This window comes from Bubalus bubalis, chromosome 18, assembly GCF_019923935.1.
Source record: "Bubalus bubalis isolate 160015118507 breed Murrah chromosome 18, NDDB_SH_1, whole genome shotgun sequence".
NCBI lineage: Eukaryota > Metazoa > Chordata > Mammalia > Artiodactyla > Bovidae > Bubalus > Bubalus bubalis.
Window position 1 is genome coordinate 51863182 of NC_059174.1, and position 22086 is coordinate 51885267.

General features: G+C 43.7%; 1 long non-coding RNA gene across 1 annotated transcript; it reads right to left on the bottom strand.

Annotated features, from left to right (window-relative positions):
- Positions 1 to 11157: 11157 nt before the first annotated feature.
- LOC123330149 lies at positions 11158 to 17949 on the bottom strand. Its single transcript, XR_006545841.1, has 3 exons — positions 16665 to 17949; positions 12893 to 13555; positions 11158 to 11362 (listed from the first exon to the last, which is right to left on the bottom strand). It is a non-coding gene; the product is annotated as an uncharacterized LOC123330149 (long non-coding RNA).
- Positions 17950 to 22086: the final 4137 nt, after the last annotated feature.

Sequence of the window (22086 nt, forward strand, 5' to 3'; positions counted from 1 at the left end):
CCTGACTATATCAATTTCCTGATTTTGACAAGGTGCTATTGTTATGTAAAATGTGAGCCTTGAGGGAAAGCTGGGTGTGACACAACAGAAACTAAATATTTGGTCTTTGACCCCAGTTCCTGGCACACAGTTCCTGAAACCTTCAAAGTGAGAGTGTTCTGTGTAGGCAACTGAGGTGATTGGTTATTGGGGGTCCCTAGAAAGCCGGGGGAAATATAAATAACCTCAGATATGCAGATGACACCACCCTTATGGCAGAAAGTGAAGAAGAACTAAAGAGCCGCTTGATGAAAGTGAAAGAGGAGAGTGAAAAAGTTGGCTTAAAGCTCAACATCCAGAAAACAAAGATCATGGCATCTGGTCCCATCACTTCACGGGAAATAGATGGGGAAACAGTGGAAACAGTGTCAGACTTTATTTTGGGGGGCTCCAAAATCACTGCAGATGGTGACTGCAGCCATGAAATTAAAAGATGCTTACTCCTTGGAAGGAAAGTTATGACCAACCTAGATAGCATATTCAAAAGCAGAGACATTACTTTGCCAACAAAGGTCTGTCTAGTCAAGGCTATGGTTTTTCCAGTGGTCATGTATGGATGTGAGAGTTGGACTGTGAAGAAAGCTGAGCGCCAAAGAATTGATGCTTTTGAACTGTGGTGTTGGAGAAGACTCTGAGAGTCTCTTGGACTGCAAGGAGATCCAACCAGTCCATCCTAAAGGAGATTGGTCGTGGGTGTTCTTTGGAAGGACTGATGCTGAAGCTGAAACTCCAGTACTTTGGCCGCCTCATGCGAAGAGTTGACTCATTGGAAAAGACTCGGATGGTGGGAGGGATTGGGGGCAGGAGGAGAAGGGGACGACAGAGGATGAGATGGCTGGATGGCATCACCAACTCGATGGACGTGAATTTGAGTGAACTCCGGGAGTTGGTGATGGACAGGGAGGCCTGGCATGCTGCAATTCATGGGGTCGCAAAGAGTTGGACACGACTGAGCAACTGAACTGAACTGAGAAAGCATCAGGATAGGGGCTGGTCACCAGAAAGACCAAGGCACGATTAGAGGGGTCAAACTTTCTAACCCTAACCCTAAACTAACCCTAACCCTCATCCCACCTTGGACCTCTGGGGAAGGGACAGGGGTTAGAGGTTGAATGAATCACCAGTGGCCAATGGTGTAATCAATCATGCCTGCGTGATGAAACTTGCATAAAAACCCTAAGTGACAGGACTCAGACAGCTTCTGGGTGGGAGAGGACATCAAGTTTCTAGGAGGGTGGTGCTCCCAGAGAGGGTATGGAAGTTCTGCACACACATACCCCATACCTAGCCTTATGCATCTCTTCTATTTGGGTGTTTCTGAGTTGCATCCTTTATTAAAAAAAAAAAAAAAAAAAAGAGGGACATCCCTGGCAGTCCAGTGGTTAAGGCTCCATGCTTCCACTGCAGGGGGCATGGGTTCCATCTCTGGTCAGGGAACAAAGATCCCACATGCCCCGAGGTTCAGCCATAAAATACTAATAATAAACCACAAAATGCAAGTTAAGTGCTCCCTGAGTTTTACAAGCTGTTCTGGCAAATGACTGAACCTGAAAGGGAGGAGGCTGTGGAAACCCCCAACCTTGTAGCCAAGTCTGAGTGAAGTTCAGCTAACTTGGGGACCCAATGCTTGCTACTGGCATCTGAAGTGAGGGCAATCTTTTGGGCTGAGCCCCTAACCTCTGGAGTCTGACTGACTCTGGGCAGCTGTTGTCATAATGAACTGCAGCACTCTAGCTGGTGTTAGAAACTCAGAGACAGTATGAGAAAAGAAAACCACACATTTGGTATCCGTAGTATTATGAGTAAAAACATCTCAGTAAGTAAAGGGTGCATACAGGAACGCTTGCTCCTATTTCTGCAACTTCTTTTGAGTTAAACTATTTCAAAATGAAATGCTATAATTTTTTTAAAAAATATGTGAAGGGCACTTGGATTTAATTTTTCACTTACAATAAACTTTTTTTCAAATTTGCAGCTTTTTGCAAAGGACAGCATTATATTACACACCTCTCTATTTTATCTACCCTGGCAAGACTTTGTGGACTTTTGAAGCAATTCGCCTAACCACCTTTCCTTTCGAAAATAAAATTTAAATTTAGCTTTCATTGTCCATTAAATGTAATGTAAAATTTTACAACACTCAGATGCAAATACATTCCAGAGGGGTTGAATGTAAGGTAAGCCACTCATTCAGAGAAGTCACCCAAGATTTAGAAGCAGAAGTTCAGAACCTAGAACCTGCCTCCTTTGGGTAAGTGGAGGTGTTGTCTGCAGACCAGCTCAACCTAAACCTGTATAATGAAAGCAAACATTTATTGAGTGCCTACTGTGTGCCAGGCACAGTTTTAAGAGCCTTATTGGATTAACTCACTTAATCTTTACATCAACCCTGTTGCTGTTTAGTCACTAAGTTGTGTCTGACTCTTGCAACCCCATGGACTGTAACCTGCCAGGTTCCTCTGTCCATGGGATTTTCCAGGCAAGAATACTGGAGTGGGCTGCCATTTCCTTCTCCAGGGGATCTTCCTGACCCAGGGATTGAACCGGAATCTCCTGCATTGGTACGCAGATTCTTTACCACTGAGCTACCAGTGAAATGTCAACTCTAGGAAGAAGGTATTAGTAGTTTTACAAGATCACACAGCCAATGTGTGATAAGACTGAAATCTGAACCCTGGCCATCCAGCACAAGATCTTCACCACCCTGCTACAGAAGCAGGCTGAGGCACAGGCCTGGCTTCAGACTGTGGTCATGTGTGGTCCCTTCCAAGTCCCTCACCAGACTTCACTGCATCCCTGTTTGCCTGGTATCCCTGGAAACGGACTCTGAGACAGGAAGCTGCATGTGAGAGGTCTGCCGGGACAGTGTTTTCAGGTCCAGCCTTGTGAGGTGGTAGGGAAGGCAGGGTTGGGTGGAGAGAGAAGCTGATCTACTGTGGGAAAAAAAGGCAGGCCTCAGACCACTCTGAGGCTCCACAGGGAGCTCAAGTTGAGACCAAAGAGTTACTGTGGGTTGAGCTGTGTTCCCACCAAGAAGATGAAGTTCCAGATTCCCAGGACCTGGAGTGAGTGTGAACTTATTTGGAAATAGGGTCTTTGCGCTCATCAAGCTGAGGTCATTAGGGTGGGCCCTCATCCATTAGGACCGTGTCCTTATAAAAGGAGGAGCATCCAGATGGAGGGAGCAGACCGGGCAGAGGACAGCAGTCTACTCTGAGTCAAAGCATGGCTGGGCATGGTGCGGTAACAAACATTCAGGCAAGGGGGTGGCCAAAGGAGAATGAGTGTGGTGGGGAGGGGTGGTGAGAGATGAGGGCAGAAAGCTAACTGTGAAGGTGGGGTGAATGTGTCGGTGAGGTGAGGACTTGATATTTACTCTGCTTGAGAGGGAGCAGAACAAGACACAACTTCGGTTTTAATGGAATCCCTGGGGCTATATGAGGAGGAAAGATGGTGGGGCAAGAGGGCAATTCAGGGAGATGGGGGAGACTGTGATGACCCAGACCATGGGGGACAGGGCCCAGACCAGGGTATTTCTAGTTTCATGAAACTGGAACGACCCAGGTGTCCATCAGTAGAGGAGTGGATAAACAAATGATGCAAACTCCATACAATGGACTGCTATGCAGCCATAAAAAGGAATAAGCTATTGATAACTCAGTAACATGGATAAATCTCCAAATTGTCATGCTGAGTAAAAGAAGTCAGGCGGAAGCAGAGTATCTGCTGTGTGATTCCACTTACATAAAAGATGAGAAAATGTAAACTAACCTATAGTGACAGAAAGCTGACCAGCGGATGCCTGGGGTGTCAGGGACGGGGGGACCCACAGGGAAAGCAATGGGAAATTCAGGAGATATTCTGGAGGTAGAGTTAACAGGATTTGATGACCTACTGGGTCAAGTAGTATGAGACAGAGAGGTGCTGGGGATGACTGCGAGGTGTGGGAGGCTGAGCATGGATGTACTCAGAACAGGGCAGAGTGGAGGTAACAATGCTGAGTTCCCATATGGGGCTTGAGGGGCCTGTGGGTCCTATGTGGCAACTTACAGGAAACAGGTGAAAAGATTGTTCTGGTTCTCAGAAGAGAGGTGGGCAACAGAAGAGGATTTTGGGGAAACACGGAATGGGGGCCATGGTGTGTGCTAGTAAACTAGTCCTCTGAAAGAAGAGTAAAAGCCCTGATTTTTTCTGCTTGTCAGTTTCTGTTGAATGCATATTCCCACCAATTTCAAGCTACTTATGGCTTCACAAGAAGCTGGCATTCCTGAATATTTAACAGCTCAACCAATCTGGTAGGGGTTGGCTCCAGCAGCCATTATCAAGGGGTGGAGACAGTAACAATCCTGAGAAGGAACATCTAGCAAGCACTAATTCTGCCCCAGCTGTAACGCATCCTGTCTCCTTCAGTTTTCACAATGTGCTCTCCTCTCAGAGGAGGAAATGGAGACACAGAGGGGGGCTTTGCTCAAAGCCTCAGCCACCAAATGCAAGTGGAAAAACTGGGATTAAGACTCAGCAAACAGATGGAGTGCTGCACGTATTTTGTTTTGCTTTGCTTTTTGATTTATAATGTTGTGTTAGTTTTTGCTGTACAGCAAAAGTGAATCAATTATGTGTATACATATATTCACTCTTTTTTGATTCTTTTTCCACACGGTCATTATAGAATAGAGTTCCCTGTGCTACAGAGTAGGTCCTTATTATCTACTTTATATGTAGTAGTGTGTATATATCAATCCCAATCTCCCAATTCATCCCTCCCCTCTTATCCCCCTGGTAACTATAAGATTGCTTTTTACATCTGTAACTCTATTTCTGTTTTGTAAATAAGTTCATTTGTATCACTTTTTAAGATTCCATATATAAGGGATATCATACGATATTTGTCTTTGACATCACTCAGGAGGACAATCTCTGGTCCACCCATGTTGCTGCAAATGGCATTGTTTCATTCTTTTTTTGTGGCTGAGTAACATTCCTGTGTATATATGTATCACATTTTCTTTATCCATTCATCTGTCGGTAGACACTCAGGTTGCTTCCATGTCCTGGCTGTTGTAAATAGTGCTTCAGTGAACATTGGGGTGCGTGTATCTTTTTGAATTAGAGTTTTCATCTTCCCCAGATATATGTCCAAGAGTGAGACCGCTGGATCGCATGACAGCCCTATTTTTAGTTAGGGAAACTTCATATCGTTCTCCATAATGGTTGCACCTATTTATATTTCCACCAACAGGGTAGGAGGGCTCCCTCTTCTCCACACGCTCTCCAGCATTTACCGTTTGTAGGATTTTTTGATGATGGCCATTCACATGTGCAGTGACACCTCGCAGTTTTGATTTGTGTTTCTCTAATAGTTAGAGATGTTAAGGATCTTGTCATGTTCCTGTTGGCCATCTGTATGTATTCTTTGAAAATGTCTCTTTAGATCTTGCACCCATTTCTTGATGGGGGTTTGTTTTTTATATGGAGCTGCATGAGCTGTTTGTATATTTTGGAGATTAATCCCTTGTTGGTCTGTTTGCAAATATTTTTTCCCATTCTGGGGGTTGTCTTTTTGTTTATGGTTTCCTTTTGTATACAAATGTTTTAAAGTTTAATTAGGCCCTATTTGTTTATTTTTGTTTTCATTTTCATTACTCTAGGAGGTGGATCCAAAAAGATCTTGCTGTAGTGTTCTACCTATGTTTTCCTCTGAGAGTTTTATTGTGTCCTGCCTGACATTGAGATCTTTAATCCATTTTGAGTTTACTTTTGTGTATAGTGTTAGGCTGTATAAGTGTTGATACTTTGATTGCTATGACCCAGAAGCTTCCTGAACTGAGCCACTCATCACCCAACAGGCACTATCCTAGGACTGTTACTTCTAACAAACCTAGGAGGTAGATTCCATTATAATTCCATTTTAGATAGAGAAACTGTGGGTAGAAGGAACAATAGCTTGTCTGATGGCTCATGGCTGGCTGATGATGAAGGCAGGACTTGTACCCAGGCAGGCTGGCTCCACGACTATGCCCTCAACCTCTGGGTTATGCCACTCACAGGCCAGGCTGCATTCCCCACCCTTAATTCAGATCACTGAATCTTACTGAGAAGCTGAGCTCAGAGGTTTCAGCAACAAGCAATTTTATCCCACTCTTAGTCCAGTCCCTATTATGTCACCAACATTTCCTCCCATTGTTCAGTTTGTCTAAAGCCCAGATTTTAGTGGCTCGGGGATTGTTGTAGTTGGCACAGTCAGGACAAGGGACACCTGGCAAAAAGGAATGGGGAGGTTGGGGAGACAGATCCTAATGGTTGCAGCGGGCATGGCTTGGGAGGCTGTGAGGTAGGGAAGCTCAGATGCTGCCCATGATCAGAGCCTCAGGCCAGCACCCCTCCAGTATGCCACTGTGCTCACTCAGGATTCCCAGCCAGGGGAGCCTGAGAGAATCTGTTTCCCTTTGGGTGGCCAAAAATGCAAGAGAGCTTAGGGGCTAGGAGCAGTTATGTTCTTGCCTCTGGGGAAAAAGTCAAGCTGTAAGAAGAGAGAAGAATGAATGCAAGGTACAGAGGGAGGCAGATGTGAAAGGGAAAAAAAAAAGTCCCTGCAGAGGTTTGTGCTTCCGGTCTGGGTGTCCTGGAAACGCAGCCCACTCTTACCTTGGAATTCCCCTACAACAAGTTTTCCTTTTTCCTTCCAGTGGGATTCCTGTCATGCAGCCCCAAAAGAATTTCAAGAGATACACTTGACTTGACAGGATGTATCCTGACTTTCTTCTCCATGAGAGAGTATTTTTGTCAAGACTAGGTTCAACTGCACATAATAGAAAAACCCAAAATCATATAACCTAAACAAGCTGCAAGCTTAATTCGTTTTTACAGAGTCTAGAGGTAGGGCATCCAGGGCTAATGTGGCAGCTTCATAGTCATTAGTACCCAGCCTCCTTCAATATTACTGCTCTGGCATCTTCAGTATGTAACTTGTGGTCCAAGATGGTTGCTGGAGCTCCAGCCATCATATCCACATTCCAGTCAGTAGTATAAAGGACAAAGGACTTAGAAAAATTCTTTAAGACCAACCCCGAGAAGGCCCACACAATGCTTCTACTGGCACCTATTGGCCAAAATGTCATCACCTGGCCACACTTAGGGAAACAAAGACAATCTAGTTTTTGCTGGTTTAATGTGTCCATTTAAAAATCAAGGTTTGTATTACTAAGGGAGAAAGGGGCAGGGATATCAGAGGACTCTCTTCCAGAATCTTACCCTTCAGCAGAGATACAAGGGAATCCTGAAGCTTCCACCAAGATCCTCTAAACTGAGAGGTTTCCTCACAGGCCTTCAGAGAATTGATTGCACAAAAAACAAACTATCCACAGTGGGCCCGTGGATGTAGCTCACCAGGGGACAGGTGGTGACCTGGGAAGCAGACACAAGCCAAAGAGCTGTTGATCTTCTGTTAGAGCCCAGTTCCATCCCTTCTTATCAACAGAGAAAACCATCCCAGCCCCACCCAGGGCAAGGTTCCCTGCTGCCCAGCTGGGAGCTGACACTAATCAAGAATCCAGACTTCCCATGAGGCAACAACAATGAATGCTTACCTGTGACTCCCAAGAGCTGTAAATGGGGAGGGGCTTTGCTCTCTTGCCACCCCCAGAGATAGAAGACCCCCACTACCCCCAGTTCTCCCCTGGCCTACTGTCTGGACCATCCTACCAATGTCCCCTTTTAAAATACACACCTCCACCAACAGGAGGCGCCATTCACAAAGCATATCCAACAGAGTTCTGCAAAGCAGTGGCATCCTGGTCCACATCCCAGTGGGGTGGAAAGGGAGCAGAAGAACTAGGTTGAGGGGGTCTATAAATTTTTTATGGCATACAAGTATTACAGTCATACTCATAATACAGTACTGGGGACCTTGTCGCTTTTTTTAAAAAAATCACTTATCTAAGTAAGTGTAGGAGGACACACAGTTTCTTCAATTATGAGGGGGAGGGAGAAAGATATACTGGAATTTAATTCTTTGAAAGCAAAGTCATAAAAACACTAAGAAAGCTAACATGTTAATTTTATATTAAATGTATAAATATATTCAGCTTATGCCTGTGTAAGGATAGACACCTCAAAACAAGGCTTGTACATGATGTTCTACACATATATTCTTGTGTATTTATTGAAAAAAAATCTGCGTGTAAGTGGACCCATGCAGCTCAAAACCGTGTCATTCAAGGGTTAACTGTACTCAGCAGGAAAAAGGAATGAAATACTGGGACAAGCAACCATGTGGCTGAATTTCAAAAACATGCTGAGTTAAAAGACTGCTTCAGAATGGACTCAAAAGAAGGCATTCAGTGTAATTCCCCTGATAAGAAATGCTGAGAGAGACAGATCTAATTTTTTTTCCCTAAAAAAAGGCCAATCAATGGTTGCCTGGGATGGAGGGATTAACTTCAAAGAGGCACAAAGGAATCTTTTGGAGTCACAAAAATGTCTTGTATCTTGAGTGTAGTGGCGGTTGTGCGTGCGTGCTAAGTCGCTTCAGTCATGTCTGGCTCTTTGGGACCCTATGGACAGTAGCTCGCCAGGCTCCTCTGTCCAAGGGATACTCCAGGCAAGAATATTGGAGGGGGCTGCCATGCCCTCTTCCAGGGGATCTTCCCAACTTAGGGATCAAACCTGTGTTTCTTATGCCCTCCTGCATTGGCAGGCAGGTTCGTTACCACCAGCACTGCCTGGGAAGCCCAGTGGTGGTTACATGGATGAAATACATCAAATGTGCACTTGGAAAACGATCAAAGTATAGTTGATTTACAATGTTTTGTTGGTTTCAAGTGTAGAGCAAAATGATTTGAACCTGCACAGATTTTCAAAATCCCCCATGATCTGGTCCTAACATGCTTATTCACAGTTAGCAGCTATCAGTCTCACATAAACCATCTAGTCAAAAATCTGGCTTCCTTACCGTCATCTTGACTTTCATATCTGTAATTTTGCTTTTTTTTTTTTTTTTAACTTGACCTGATACGTCTTTCCCTAAAACTTCAAAGTTTGGTACATATCTCGTCCTCTACAAACCTTCCCTGGCAGTTCCAGTTTATACTGACCTCTTTACAAACGCAATTGTTCCCGCATTTGAATCAGGTATGGAGCTTCTGCCCAGCCCTGGGAGACACTGACTTAGTGGCTCTCATATGGAGCCTGAGGATCTGTATGTTCACAGAGCTGTATAATGATTCTGATATATACACAGGAATGCAAAGTACCTCTCTGGCATGTAATATGCCTCCTGTACCAATCAATTAAACATGTGTTCAATATTGCCTCCATTGCCTGCAGGCCCTGGGGATACACAGACATAGCAGCATCCTTATGTTCAGGTAGCATAGAGTGTAGCTGTGGCATTCCCTCAAATAAATGTGATGGGAACTATGAATAAGGTACGGGTCCAGTGCTTTGGGAGCAGAATGGTAAATGGTTACCAAAGGGACCATGGAGGAAGTTGAGCTGGCCCTTGAAGAAGAGTTGGATTTTATTGTTTAGTCTCTAAGTCACATTTGACTCTTTGTAAACCCATGGTCTGTAGCCCGCTGGGCCCCATTGTCCATAGGATTTCCCAGGCAAGAATACTGCAGAGGATTGCCATTTCCTTCTCCAGGGGATCTTTCTGATCCAGAGATCCAACCCATGTTTTCTGCATTGGCAGGTGGATTCTTTACTACTAGGCCACCGGGGAAGCCCAGTTGGATTTTCAGTTCAGTTCAGTTCAGACGCTCAGTCGTGTCCGACTCTTTGTGACCCCATGAATCGTAGCACGCCAGGCCTCTCTGTCCATCACCAACTCCCGGAGTTCACTCAGACTCACGTCCATCGAGTCAGTGATGCCATTCAGCCATCTCATCCTCTGTCGTCCCCTTCTCTTCCTGCCCCCAATCCCTCCCATCATCAGAGTCTTTTCCAATGACTCAACTCTTCACATGAGGTGGCCAAAGTACTGGAGTTTCAGCTTCAGCATCATTCCCTCCAAAGAAATTCCAGGGCTGATCTTCAGAATGGACTGGTTGGATCTCCTTGCAGTCCAAGGGACTCTCAAGAGTCTTCTCCAACACCACACTTCAAAAGCATCAATTCTTTGGTGCTCAGCATTCTTCACAGTCCAACTCTCACATTCATACATGACCACTGGAAAAACCATAGCCTTGACTAAGCGGACCTTTGTTGGCAAAGTAATGTCTCTGCTTTTGAATATGCCATCTAGGTTGGTCAAAACTTTCCTTCCAAGGAGCAAGTGTCTTTTAATTTCATGGCTGCAGTCACCATCTGCAGTGATTTTGGAGCCCCTAAAAATAAAGTCTGACACTGTTTCCACTGTTTCCCCATCTACTTCCCATGAAGTGATGGGACCAGATGCCATGATCTTCGTTTTCTGAATGTTGAGCTTTAAGCCAACTTTTTCACTCTCCTCTTTCACTTTCATCAAAGAGGCTTTTTAGTTCCTCTTCACTTTCTGCCATAAGGGTGTTATCATCTGCATACCTGAGGTTATTGATATTTCTCCCGGCAATCTTGATTTCAGCTTGTGCTTCTTCCAGTCCAGCGTTTCTCATGATGTACTCTGCATATAAGTTAAATAAGCAGGAGAAGGCAATGGCACCCCACTCCAGTACTCTTGCCTGGAAAATCCCATGGGCAGAGGAGCCTGGTGGGCTGCAGTCCATGGGGTCGCTAAGAGTTGGACACGATTGAGCGACTTCATTTTCACTTTTCACTTTCATGCATTGGAGAAGGAAATGGCAACCCACTCCAGTGTTCTTGCCTGGAGAATCCCAGGGACGGGGGAGCCTGGTGGGCTGCCGTCTACGGGGTCACACAGAGTCAGACACAACTGAAGCGACTTAGCAGCAGCAGCAGCAAGCAGGATGACAATATACAGCCTTGACGTACTCCTTTTCCTATTTGGAACCAGTCTGTTGTTCCATGTCCAGTTCTAACTGTTGCTTCCTGACCTGCATACAGATTTCTCAAGAGGCAGGTCAGGTGGTCTGGTATTCCCATCTCTTTCAGAATTTTCCACAGTTTATTGTGATCCACACAGTCAAAGGCTTTGGCATAGTCAATAAAGCAGAAATAGATGTTTTTCTGGAACTCTCTTGCTTTTTCCATGATCCAGCGGATGTTGGCAATTTGATTTCTGGTTCCTCTGCCTTTTCTAAAACCAGCTTGAACATCAGGAAGTTCATGGTTCACATATTGCTGGATTTTATCCACTCTCAAATAATAGGGCTATTTTAGCTGTGGCCACATACAGAGTATACACCTCCAAATACTCTGGTGGAGACTATATGGAGGAAATGACAGAATCAGAATGGAAATGCTGGTAGAGATTAGAACATGAAGAACATCAAATACCACGCTAAGAATGTCACTGTTTCCATCTGGAGAACTGAAAATAATTTAAGGAGGAAACATCCAACTTAGTTGTTGTTATTGTTTTCCAGCACAGATTCATATGATAGTAATCTCTTTGAGTATGGTTCTATTCTATTCACTTCTATTAAAACTGTGTCAAAACATTAAAAAAATTTTTTTTGAAAAGGGACCTCCCCGGTGGTCCAGTGGTTAAGACACTGTGCTTCCAATTCAGGGGCATGGGTTAGATCTCTGGTTGGGGAGCTAAGATCCCACATGCCTCGCTGCACAGTCAGAAACTAAAAAAAAGAAAAAAGAAAAATTTTTACAAATTATAAAAAGGTTTATGACAATCGATTTTGTGTAAGAAATACCAAGTCAGAGTCTCTCAAAATGTATAAGAATACTACATTCTCATCTAGTTTTTCTTTCACTAATAATTCACAATACCCAAGTTTCAAGTTATAATTTTCAATGATTCTTAAAATGATATATCTTAACTACATCTAGCTTCAGTTACAATTACTAACAAATCCAAATGCACCAGAAGATGACCACCTGAAACCAATTTTATGTACATGGTAGCAAATAGGTGAAAATAAGTATCCTGTCTGCTTTTTGTTATTATTTACAATTTTTGCCCACAGCCCTTCACCTGCCCCACCCTGCAGCATGCAGGACCTTATTTCCCTGGCTTCTAAGTCGCTTCAGTCGTGTCCGACTCTGTGCAACCCCATAGACGGCAGCCCACCAGGCTCCCCTGTCCCTGGGATTCTCCAGGCAAGAACACTGGAGTGGGTTGCCATTTCCTTCTCCAATGCATGAAAGTGAAAAGTGAAAGTGCAGTCACTCAGTCGTGTCCAACTCTTAGCGACCCCATGGACTGCAGCCCACCAGGCTCCTCTGTCCATGGGATTTTTCAGGCAAGAGTACTGGAGTGGGGTGCCATTGCCTTCTCTGGACCAGGGATCAAAAGCCATGCCCCCTGCAGTGGTAGGTGGAGTTTTAACCACTGGACTACCAGGGAAGTCTTTGTCTTTCTGCTTTTTAAGGTAACTCCTAGAAAATTTAAAAATATATATCTATGGCATGCAATATATTTCCATTGTTCAGAGCTGCTTCAGACTGCAATGCTACCCACTTCCCAAGGATTGGTACATGGCTCAGTTCAGCTTAAGTCTATAAGTAAAAGAGACTGATTTTAAATCGTTGAGGGGGCAGGGGGAGTTTGATAAGCCTTAGGAAATACTGAAACAGTAATAGGTAGCATTTAAACAGACGGAACTATGTGCCAAGCACATGTGCTTATCTAATACCTCACTGAATCCGATGAATCCCGTGGTTTCCGTGAAGGAGTGTAACAAATTGCTGTGTAACAAATTGCCCCAAAAACTCATGGCTTAAAAAAAAATTTTTTTAAGCACAGCTTCTGTGTGTCAGGAATTTAGGAGCGGCTTACCTGGATAGTTCTGGTTAAGAGTGTCTCTCACGAGGTTTCCGTCAAGATGAGAACCAAAGTAGCAGTCAACTAAAGGTTAAAAGATCTGCTTTCTAGATGGTTCATTCCCTTGGCTGTTGACTGAAGGCCCCAGGTCTCCACCAGGCGGATTTCTCCTGAGGGCTGCTTTGAAGTGTGAGGGAACGCAGAGGGAAGAGCCTGAGACTGGAACGGGTGGAAGGGGGGCCTGTAAACCCGGCTTGGTGAGGCGGCTACCCGCCTCAAATGTAGCAGGTGTGGGAGACTAGCGGAGGCTGGTGGGGTGCCTCCCAGTAGCATCCACTCCTCCCTGTCTCCCTCGCTTGAAGTGCCCCCACAGCTGTAAAATGACCACCGTGCCCCCTGCCCTCTGTGGGGAATTGAGGACAGGAACCCTCCAAAAAAAAAAAAAAAGTCCTGATTGGTTAACAGCTGAACCAATCATGATGTTCCCATCCCCAGCAATAGACACATGACCTGGTATCAAGTGAGATGACGTCTTCTCGGGGGTTCTGATGGGAAAGATTTTATTCTGTCTTAAAGAGAGCTAGTCACCAGGGGTCCTTTTTTCTGCCTTTGGAAGTTGTTGGCCCACGTAGTGAGTATCCTGGACTGTGAAGGGATTTGGCCTCGGAGTTCAACCTGCTGAGAGCAGTGAAGGAAGATGCAGAACTTGGGTCTTTGGTGTTATCACCGAGCTGCTGGGTTAACCAACCCAGAACTGCTCTATCCTTGAAATCCTGCTACAGAGGATAATACATGTCAGATTTTTAAATCATTTTGAGTCGGGTTACCCAATTTTTTTTTTTGCAACCAAAAGCAACCAAACATATTTTGGAGGCTGATTTTCTCACCTGATCATAGTCCCCACTCAATTAAGCATGATACGAGGTGAGGCGCAGGGACATAGGCAGCAAGAAGGAAGGTCTATTAAAAGGTTTTAAAATGTGAGCTGAACGTTAAGGGGAAGAGCCCCACCCACCCACATAAGACTTGAAGACTGGACTTGTCACCACTGTGGAGTTCTTAACTTTGCAAGAAAACAACAGTTTTTCAAATGCAACTCTCTGAGAAGTGAGGCGATTGTGCGAGGTAGATTTTTCCCCCCAATAATTGGGGTATCTGAATGTCATCAGTAACCTCCAAATGGGATACAGCTTAAAGGTGACAGGTTATTTATGGGACTTCCCTGGTGTCCAGTGGCTAGGACTCTGTGTTCCCAATGCAAGGGGCTCAGGTTTGATCCCTGGTCAGAGAACTAGATCCCACAGGCCAAAACTAAAGATCCGCATGGCTCAATGAAGACTGTAGATCCTGTGTGCTGCAATTAAGACCTGGAGCAGCCAAACAAATTTTAAAAAGAGAGAGTATCGCCTTCATACTCAAAACATTAAAAATAAAAAGTGACAGAACCTGAGTCCAAAAGACTGGTTTGGGTTCACAGCCATCCTGGTACCCCTCAAACTACAATTTTTACTTTTCTCTCCAACTTCTTCATTTTAATGGATGCAAACTGTTGCGTGCCTCATGTTCTATTTGTTAATAATCATCTTAATCCCATTTGCCTTTACATTGTAAGTTTTGACCATATTGAGACTACTTCTTTGTTTTCTTAACACTGAAAAAAAAAGTGTGATTGCAAGACTGCTTTGAAACTCTAGGCTATTTTAACTGGTAACAGAAATCTTAGCAACAATCTATCTTCTACAGCTTCTGAAAAGCAGAGACTTTGGCTCGTGAAATCCTCTTTGTATATGTATTTTGAATAAAGGAGTCTTATAAGAAACCCGGACTTCAAAAGCTGATGTTGCTTCATCATTTGAAAGCCCCCATTAACTGCTGTATTAGTTTGCTAGGGCTGTCTTAATAAAATACTACAGGCTAGGTGGCTTAAATGAAATCAGTCAATCCTGAAGGGAAAGCTCTGGAAGTGAGTCACTCAGTTGTGTCTGACTCTTTGTGACCCCATGGACTATACAGTCCATGGAACTCTCCAGGCCAGAATACTGGCGTACCCTTTCCCTTCTCCCTTCTCCCTTCTCCCTTTCCCTTTCCCTTTCCCTTCTCTTGGGAAGGGGATCTTCCCAACCCACGGATTGAACCCAGGTCTCCCACATTGTGGGAACATTCTTTACCAACTAAGCCACAACGGAAGCCCAAGAATACTGGAGTGGGTAGCCTATCCCTTCTCCAGCGGACCTTCCCAACCCAGGAATCAAACCAGGGTCTCCTGCATTGCAGGTGGATTCTTTACCAACTGAGCTACCAGGGAAGCCCCCCTGGAGGAAATCAACCCTGGATATTCATTGAAAGGACTGATACTGAAGCTGAAGCTCCAATACTTTGGCCACCTGATGCAAAGAGCCAACTCATTGGAAAAAACCCTGGTGCTGAGAAAGATTGAAGGCAAAACAAGAAGGTGGTGGCAGAGAATGAGATGGTCAGATAGCATCACCGACTCAATGGACATGAATTTAAGCAAACTCCAGGAGACAGTGAAGGACAGGGAAGCCTGATGTGCTGCAGTCCAGGGGGTCACAGAGTCGGACATGACTTAATGACTGAACAACCACGAGATGGCTTAAACAATAGAAAAAATGTTCTCATACTTCCAGCAGTCCAAGGTCAAGGTGCTAGCAGATTTGGTTTCTCCTAAGGTCTCTCTTTTTGGCTTGCAGATGGGTGACCTCTTACTGTGTCCTCAGATGATCTTTTCCCTGCATGCATGCCCATCCCTGGTGTCTTTTCTTATGAGATCACTGGGCCTGTTGGGTTAGGGCTCCATGATTATAACCTCATTAAACTTAATTACCCCTTTAAAGAACTGTCTCCAATACAGTCACATGAGGGTTTAGGGCTTCAACATATGGATTTTGGAGGACACAATTTAGTTGCTAATACCCCCCAAATCTGGACTGGTTGTTTTAATAATAATATGTTGCCCCTGATAATAAGATCTATATTGATACTCCCTTTTCCTGAAAAATTCCAAGATCAGTTTTCATTGTTGTTTCTCTCTTCTTCTACCCCCATGGAGCTAAGAAGAACACTCATGACTCTTCTAGATCCTTTATTTAAACAAATAGTGTTGTGTCACTTAAATTAATGTTTACCTCCTATTGCTATGGGCCGTGACTTAAAAGAGGAAGGTGAGAAAATTGCTTTCACTTAGAAGATAATATTGCCCTTGTGTTTTCTATATGTTGGGAAGGTAGATGATCTGGTGCTATGACATTCTTGTGTACATGATTTGACTTAAGAGTGGATTGACTTTTTTAATAAATTTATTTATTTATTTATTTTTGGCTGTGCTGGGTCTTCATTGCTGCATATAGGCTTTCTCTAGTTGCAGCAAGAAGGATCTAGTTGCAATGCATGGGCTTTCATTGTGGCGATATCTCTTGTTGCAGAGCATGGGCTCTAGAGCACAAGCTCAATAGTTGTGAGGCAAATGGTTAGTTATATTGGATCTTCCCAGACCAAGGACTGAACCCATATCCCCTGAATTGGCAGCCAGGTTCTTAACCACAAGACCACCAAGGAAGCCCTGGATTAATTTAAATTGGCTGAAAGGGACAGACCTGCACCTACAGATATTAAAGGTTTAGTTCCAGACCGTTACAATAAAGTGAATATCACAATAAAGCAAGCCACAGGAATCTCTCGGTTTCCCAGTTCAGATAAAAGTTATGTTTACACTATACTGGAGTCTATCAAGTGTGCAACAGTATTATGTTTAAAAAAATGCACATACCTGAATTTAAAAATACTTTATTGCTAAAAAACGCTAACCATTATCTGAGCCTTCAGCCAGTTGCAGTAACAACACCAAAGATCATCGATCAAGGCCACTAAAACAAATATAGTAATAATGAGAAAGTTTGAGAAATTGTGAGAATTACCAAAATCTGACACAGAGACATGAAGTGAATAAATGCTGTTGGGAAAATGGCACCAATCGCCTTGTTCAACACATAGTTGCCACAGACCTTCAGTTTGTACAAAACATAATCTCTGCAAAGCACAATGAAACGAGTAGGTCTGTACTGGCCCCAGAACCACATCATACTTGCTGAATTCACAAAGAGCCTCTCAAAACACACAAAGCCGCTGGTGGTGCCTTAGAATAAATACCAGTCTGTCCATGACTGGCTTTACAAAAATCCATAGCAGAAGCATCATGAGCAAAGCTTCCATTTCACTTTCATTTTCCAAATCTCATGCAAGTATGTCATATTGGCTTCAAGGGAAGTAAGGAAATATAGCTTCCCACCCTCTGTGGTACTGGAAGGTATTCTAAAAGGGGAAAGTCTCAGATGGTGAGCAAAGAAATGCAACCATCTAAAACCCCTGGGACATTTTCTCTTCAGCTTCCTACATCCAGGGGGAACTCCACTGCTGATCTGTCCCCTGCGTAAGTAAGGCCTGCTTTGCAGAAGAAAGTCCAGATAATCTCTGGTTTCTTTACACCCATTTTTCTACCAGCAACTGGGTGGAGATTGAAGATCTCGGTGAATATCACCCTTTGTCCTGATCTTCAGGTAGTAACAATTGAGAGAGAGAAAGAGATGCAGGGGTGTGTAAGAGAGAGGATAACATAATGGTTTTATTACCTGAACTATAAGCAATAGCAGGGAACATGGCCAAGTCCTGTGGCCCAATGGGTTTACCATCACCTTCCCCTCCTTTCTGCTGCCCCCAAACTGAACAGCTTAAAATTTGGCTACATGTGAGATATTCAAAATAATGATAGCTTGCATTACACAGAAATGTTATTTCTCTCTCCTGCCACAGTCCAAGTTGGTGTGCAGCTCTGCTCTGTGAGGGTGCCAAGGGTTCTTCGATACTGTGATACTTGTCCCCTTGGCCCAGGATGCCAGCTCATGATGACCCTACTCTAGCCTGAAGAAAGGGAAAACGAGAAAGGGAGGCCCTCTTCCTTTAAATTCAGTTCAGTTGCTCAGTCGTGTCCAACTCTGCAACCCCATGAACCCCAGCACACCAGGCCTCCCTGTCCATCACCATCTCCCAGAGTCCACCCAGACCCATGTCCATCGAGTCAGTGATGCCATCCAGCCATCTCATCCTCTGTCATCCCCTTCTCCTCCTGCCCTCAATCTTTCCCAGCATCAGGGTCTTTTCAAATGAGTCAGCTCTCTGCATCAGGTGGCCAAAGTATTGGAGTTTCAGCTTTAACATCAGTCCTACCAATGAACACCCAGGTCTGATCTCCTTTAGGATGGACTGATTGGATCTCCTTGCAGTCCAAGGGACTCTCAAGAGTCTTCTCCAACACCACAGTTCAAAAGCATCAATTCTTCAGCGCTCAGCTTTCTTTATAGTCCGACTCTCACATCCATACATGACCATGACCTAAAAACTCCGCCTCTGCTCACATCTCATTGGCCAGAATCTGGTCACATGACTGCACTTGCTGTAAGAAAAGCTGGGAAATATAGTCCTTATTCCAAACAATTAAGGGTCCTGCTAAAGTTTCTTTAACTATGAAAGAGGAGGCTAATAGGTCAGGGATGGGAACACCACTGGTTTCTCTTCCTTATAAACTTACCTTCCACAGGCCCTATAATCACATGACAGGAGGCGACAGACCAAAATGTGCAGATCCAAAACAAGAGGAACATGAAACAGGACAAAAACCAGAGCCACATGAGCCTTACTCCAATCCCACCTTTCTTTTTTTTTTAATTTTATTTTATTTTTAAACTTTAAAATATTGTATTAGTTTTGCCAAATATCGAAATGAATCCGCCACAGGTATACATGTGTTCCCCATCCTGAACCCTCCTCCCTCCTCCCTCCCCATACCTTTCTAACTGGTGTGCTGTTGGCCTTTTCTTTTTTTTAAGTATTTATTTATTTATTTTTATTTGTTGGCCACACAGCATGTGGGATCTTAGTTCCCCAACCAAGGATTAAACCCTTGCCTCCTGCATTGGAAGCACCAAGTCTTAACTACTGGACCACCAGGGAAGTCCCACTATTGGCTTTTCAGGTGAGGCAAATCTCTGCTATATGGGACAGTCCCATCTAGTATTGCTGGATCTTTACAGCAATAAATGTCAGTGCTATTTCATCCTCAGGCATGTGACAACCAAAATGTAGGGAGATATTTCCAAAACTCCTGGAAGGGGCTGTGGCTGCCTCTGATGAATGGCAGGACATCCTGCCATGGAAATGTGAAACATGTGGGATAAGGTTTGCCCCATCCACACTTAGCCCCTGGCGGGACTGGGAGTTCTTTTGGCCTTCAAGTTGCATTTCACAACTCTGTCTAGGACTGCACCTCATTGCTATTTGTCCTGTTATTAACAAAATGATGCTTTGGACTTCTCTGCTGGTCCAGTGGTTAGGAATCTGCCTTCCAATGCAGGGGACACAGGTTCAATCCCTGGACAAGGAAAAGCCCACATGCCAGGGAGCAATTAAGCCGGTATGCCACAACTACTGAAGCCCATGCACATTACAGCCTGTGCTCTGCAAAAAGAGAAACCATTGCAGCGAGAAGCCCACTCACTGTAACTAGAGAAAGTCCGCGTGCAGCAACAGATACCCAGTGCAACCAAAAATAAATAAATTGTTTTAAAATGATGCTTTACTGCTCCCCTCTGATGCACCATCACACACACACACACACACACACACACACACACACACACGTGTGCGCGCGCGAAGAAATAAATGATGCTGCAAGTATTCAAGGAGCCAAGGACACAGGATCTGACCTGTGCCTCAGGGAATGCATTGTCTGAGGACAGGAGGAAGGAAGTGAGGCTGGTTTGGGGTGACTGTGACTTACATGTGTGTGACCTTGAGCAATTTATTTAACCTCAACCATGTATCTCTGTTTCCTCATATGAAAATATGAAAACAATAATATCTACCACTTAGGGATGTTAGAAGGCCTAAATGACTTTTTTTAAAAAAATTTATTGGCGTATAGTTGATTTACCATGTTGTGTTTGTTTCCCAAACAACATTAAAAGATTGTTGTATATAATGTTTAAGATCACAGACTCTGGAAACTGGCATGTGGGTCTGCCCAGCCATCCACCAGCTGTGTAACCTTAGATAAGTCACTTACCCTCTCCATGACTTCATTTCCTCCTCTGTAATAGGGGAATGGCAGCACTTGCCTCAGAGGGGTGTTGAAAGGATAAATGAGCTAACAGATAAATGAGCTAACAGATAATAAATGAGCTAAAGTGTTTACAGCAGTGCCCCATTCAGAGTTGAGTTCTCTGTAAATGTTAGCAATTGCTATGTCAGGATTATGTCCTCCAAGTAGGACTCGTGTTTGTTTGTTTGTTTCCATTAAACTCTAGACTGTATTCTAATTTCACCAATTTTTCCATTAAAGTTCTGTTTCAGGATGTAATCCAGATTACCATATCACATGTTGTTTCCATGTCTCCTGGGTTTCCTTTGTGGCAGGTTCTTAGTCTTACCTTGCTTTTCATGGTTGTCAAAGTTTTAAGGAATACTGGTCAGCTATTTTGTAGAACGTCTCTCAGTTTGGGTTGGTCTGAGTTTTTCTCAGACTGGGGTTATAGGTTTGGAGGGAGGGGAGAAATACCATAGAGATGAAGTCCCCTTCTTATCACATCATATGAGGAGCTACATAACACTCACATGACATCACTACCAATGGTAGACTAAGCTATCTGACTCAAATGGAAGAGAAGTAACTTATTAGATATTACATCTCCCATTTGCATTCTTTCTTCCTATTTGAGTATTCAGTCCCTTCCCCAAGTTAACTACAGACTTGATATGGTTTGTTATGATTTCTACATATGTAATTTTGCCATTTATTGGAATATAAGCAAGGGTTTATTTTAGACTGTAAAGACAAGCTATGTACATGATTGCTCCTGGCTCTCTTCTGGTTAAAAAAATTTTTTTTTTTAATTGTGGTTTCAAAAAACACCTCATGATACAAAATTTTAAGGTACAGTTAATTTTATTTTTGAGGTACAGTTCAGAAATGTTAAGTATCTTCTCATCATGAAGCAACAGACTGGGACTCGTATTCTTTTGGTGACACACCAAAAAAATTACACCAGTTATGTGGAAAAATAGGTTTTATATTCATCATTATGTTTTAATTTTCATCTGCGTTAATATAAGTTACATATTAGTATATAATTTTGTGAATTTTAGTGTTTAAAAACTGAGTTGAGCTTATTTTAGTTGAGTTGTTTTAAGGAAAACTATTAAGTAAATAAGTTGAAATCTATGTGGGTGTGCATATGGAAGGTATTATGATGTGGTAAGAGAATGTGTTAAGTTGCGAAACACTGACCTGCTAAATCTTCCTCCTCCCCCAGGGTCAGTTTAACCATCTCCTTCACAGGGCACTTCCCCTACCATCCTCAGTCTCTGCTAGATCTTAAATCATATGGTCTCAAAACTCTATTTTTTCACTTTTTCTTTCAATCAAATTTCTTTTGGAGACAAGTAACTGAATCCCAAATCAAACTGGTCTGGGAAGATCAATGGAAATATATAGACTCACGCAACACAAAATGTGAAGTCAACATTAGTACCAACTTCAGGCACAGCTAGATCTGGGTGTTTAAATGATATCCCCTGAAATTTCTGTTCATTCTGGCTGTGCTTTCCTGTGTGTTGGCCTCATTCCTTTACAGCCTCTCTACTCAAGGTAGAAAGAGGGCCCCAAGCAGCTCCACATTTAGATCCCTTCTGCTTAGCAAGCCCAGGAGAAAGCAGTGCTATATTTCCCAGAATTCCAGTAAAAGTCCTCATTTTTCTCCTCCTTGGCCTGCTTTGGGTATGTGCCCAAGTCTCAAGAAATTACTGAGGCTTGAGGCTAAAATGCTCTGATCGGTTAAGCTCGGGTCACAACTCCAGCCCTCACTCAATCACTGTGGTTGAAGAGTGTAAAGTGTTCTGATAGGTCAGGCCTGGGCTCCTCGGCTCCCTGGAACCAAGAGGAAGTTAGTTTCTCAAAAGAAGCTCCACTTGTTATCACCTGGATAAAATAACATGAACACTGGCAGATCAGAAACCACAGAGTTATCATCCATAGATGGTTATTAACCATACCGCAAATATTTGTTTATTACCCATCCCCGATCCCCTGGCCTGGCTAGTTGCCCTAGCAGAGGCCTTCAGAAAAATCATAAAAAAGGCAG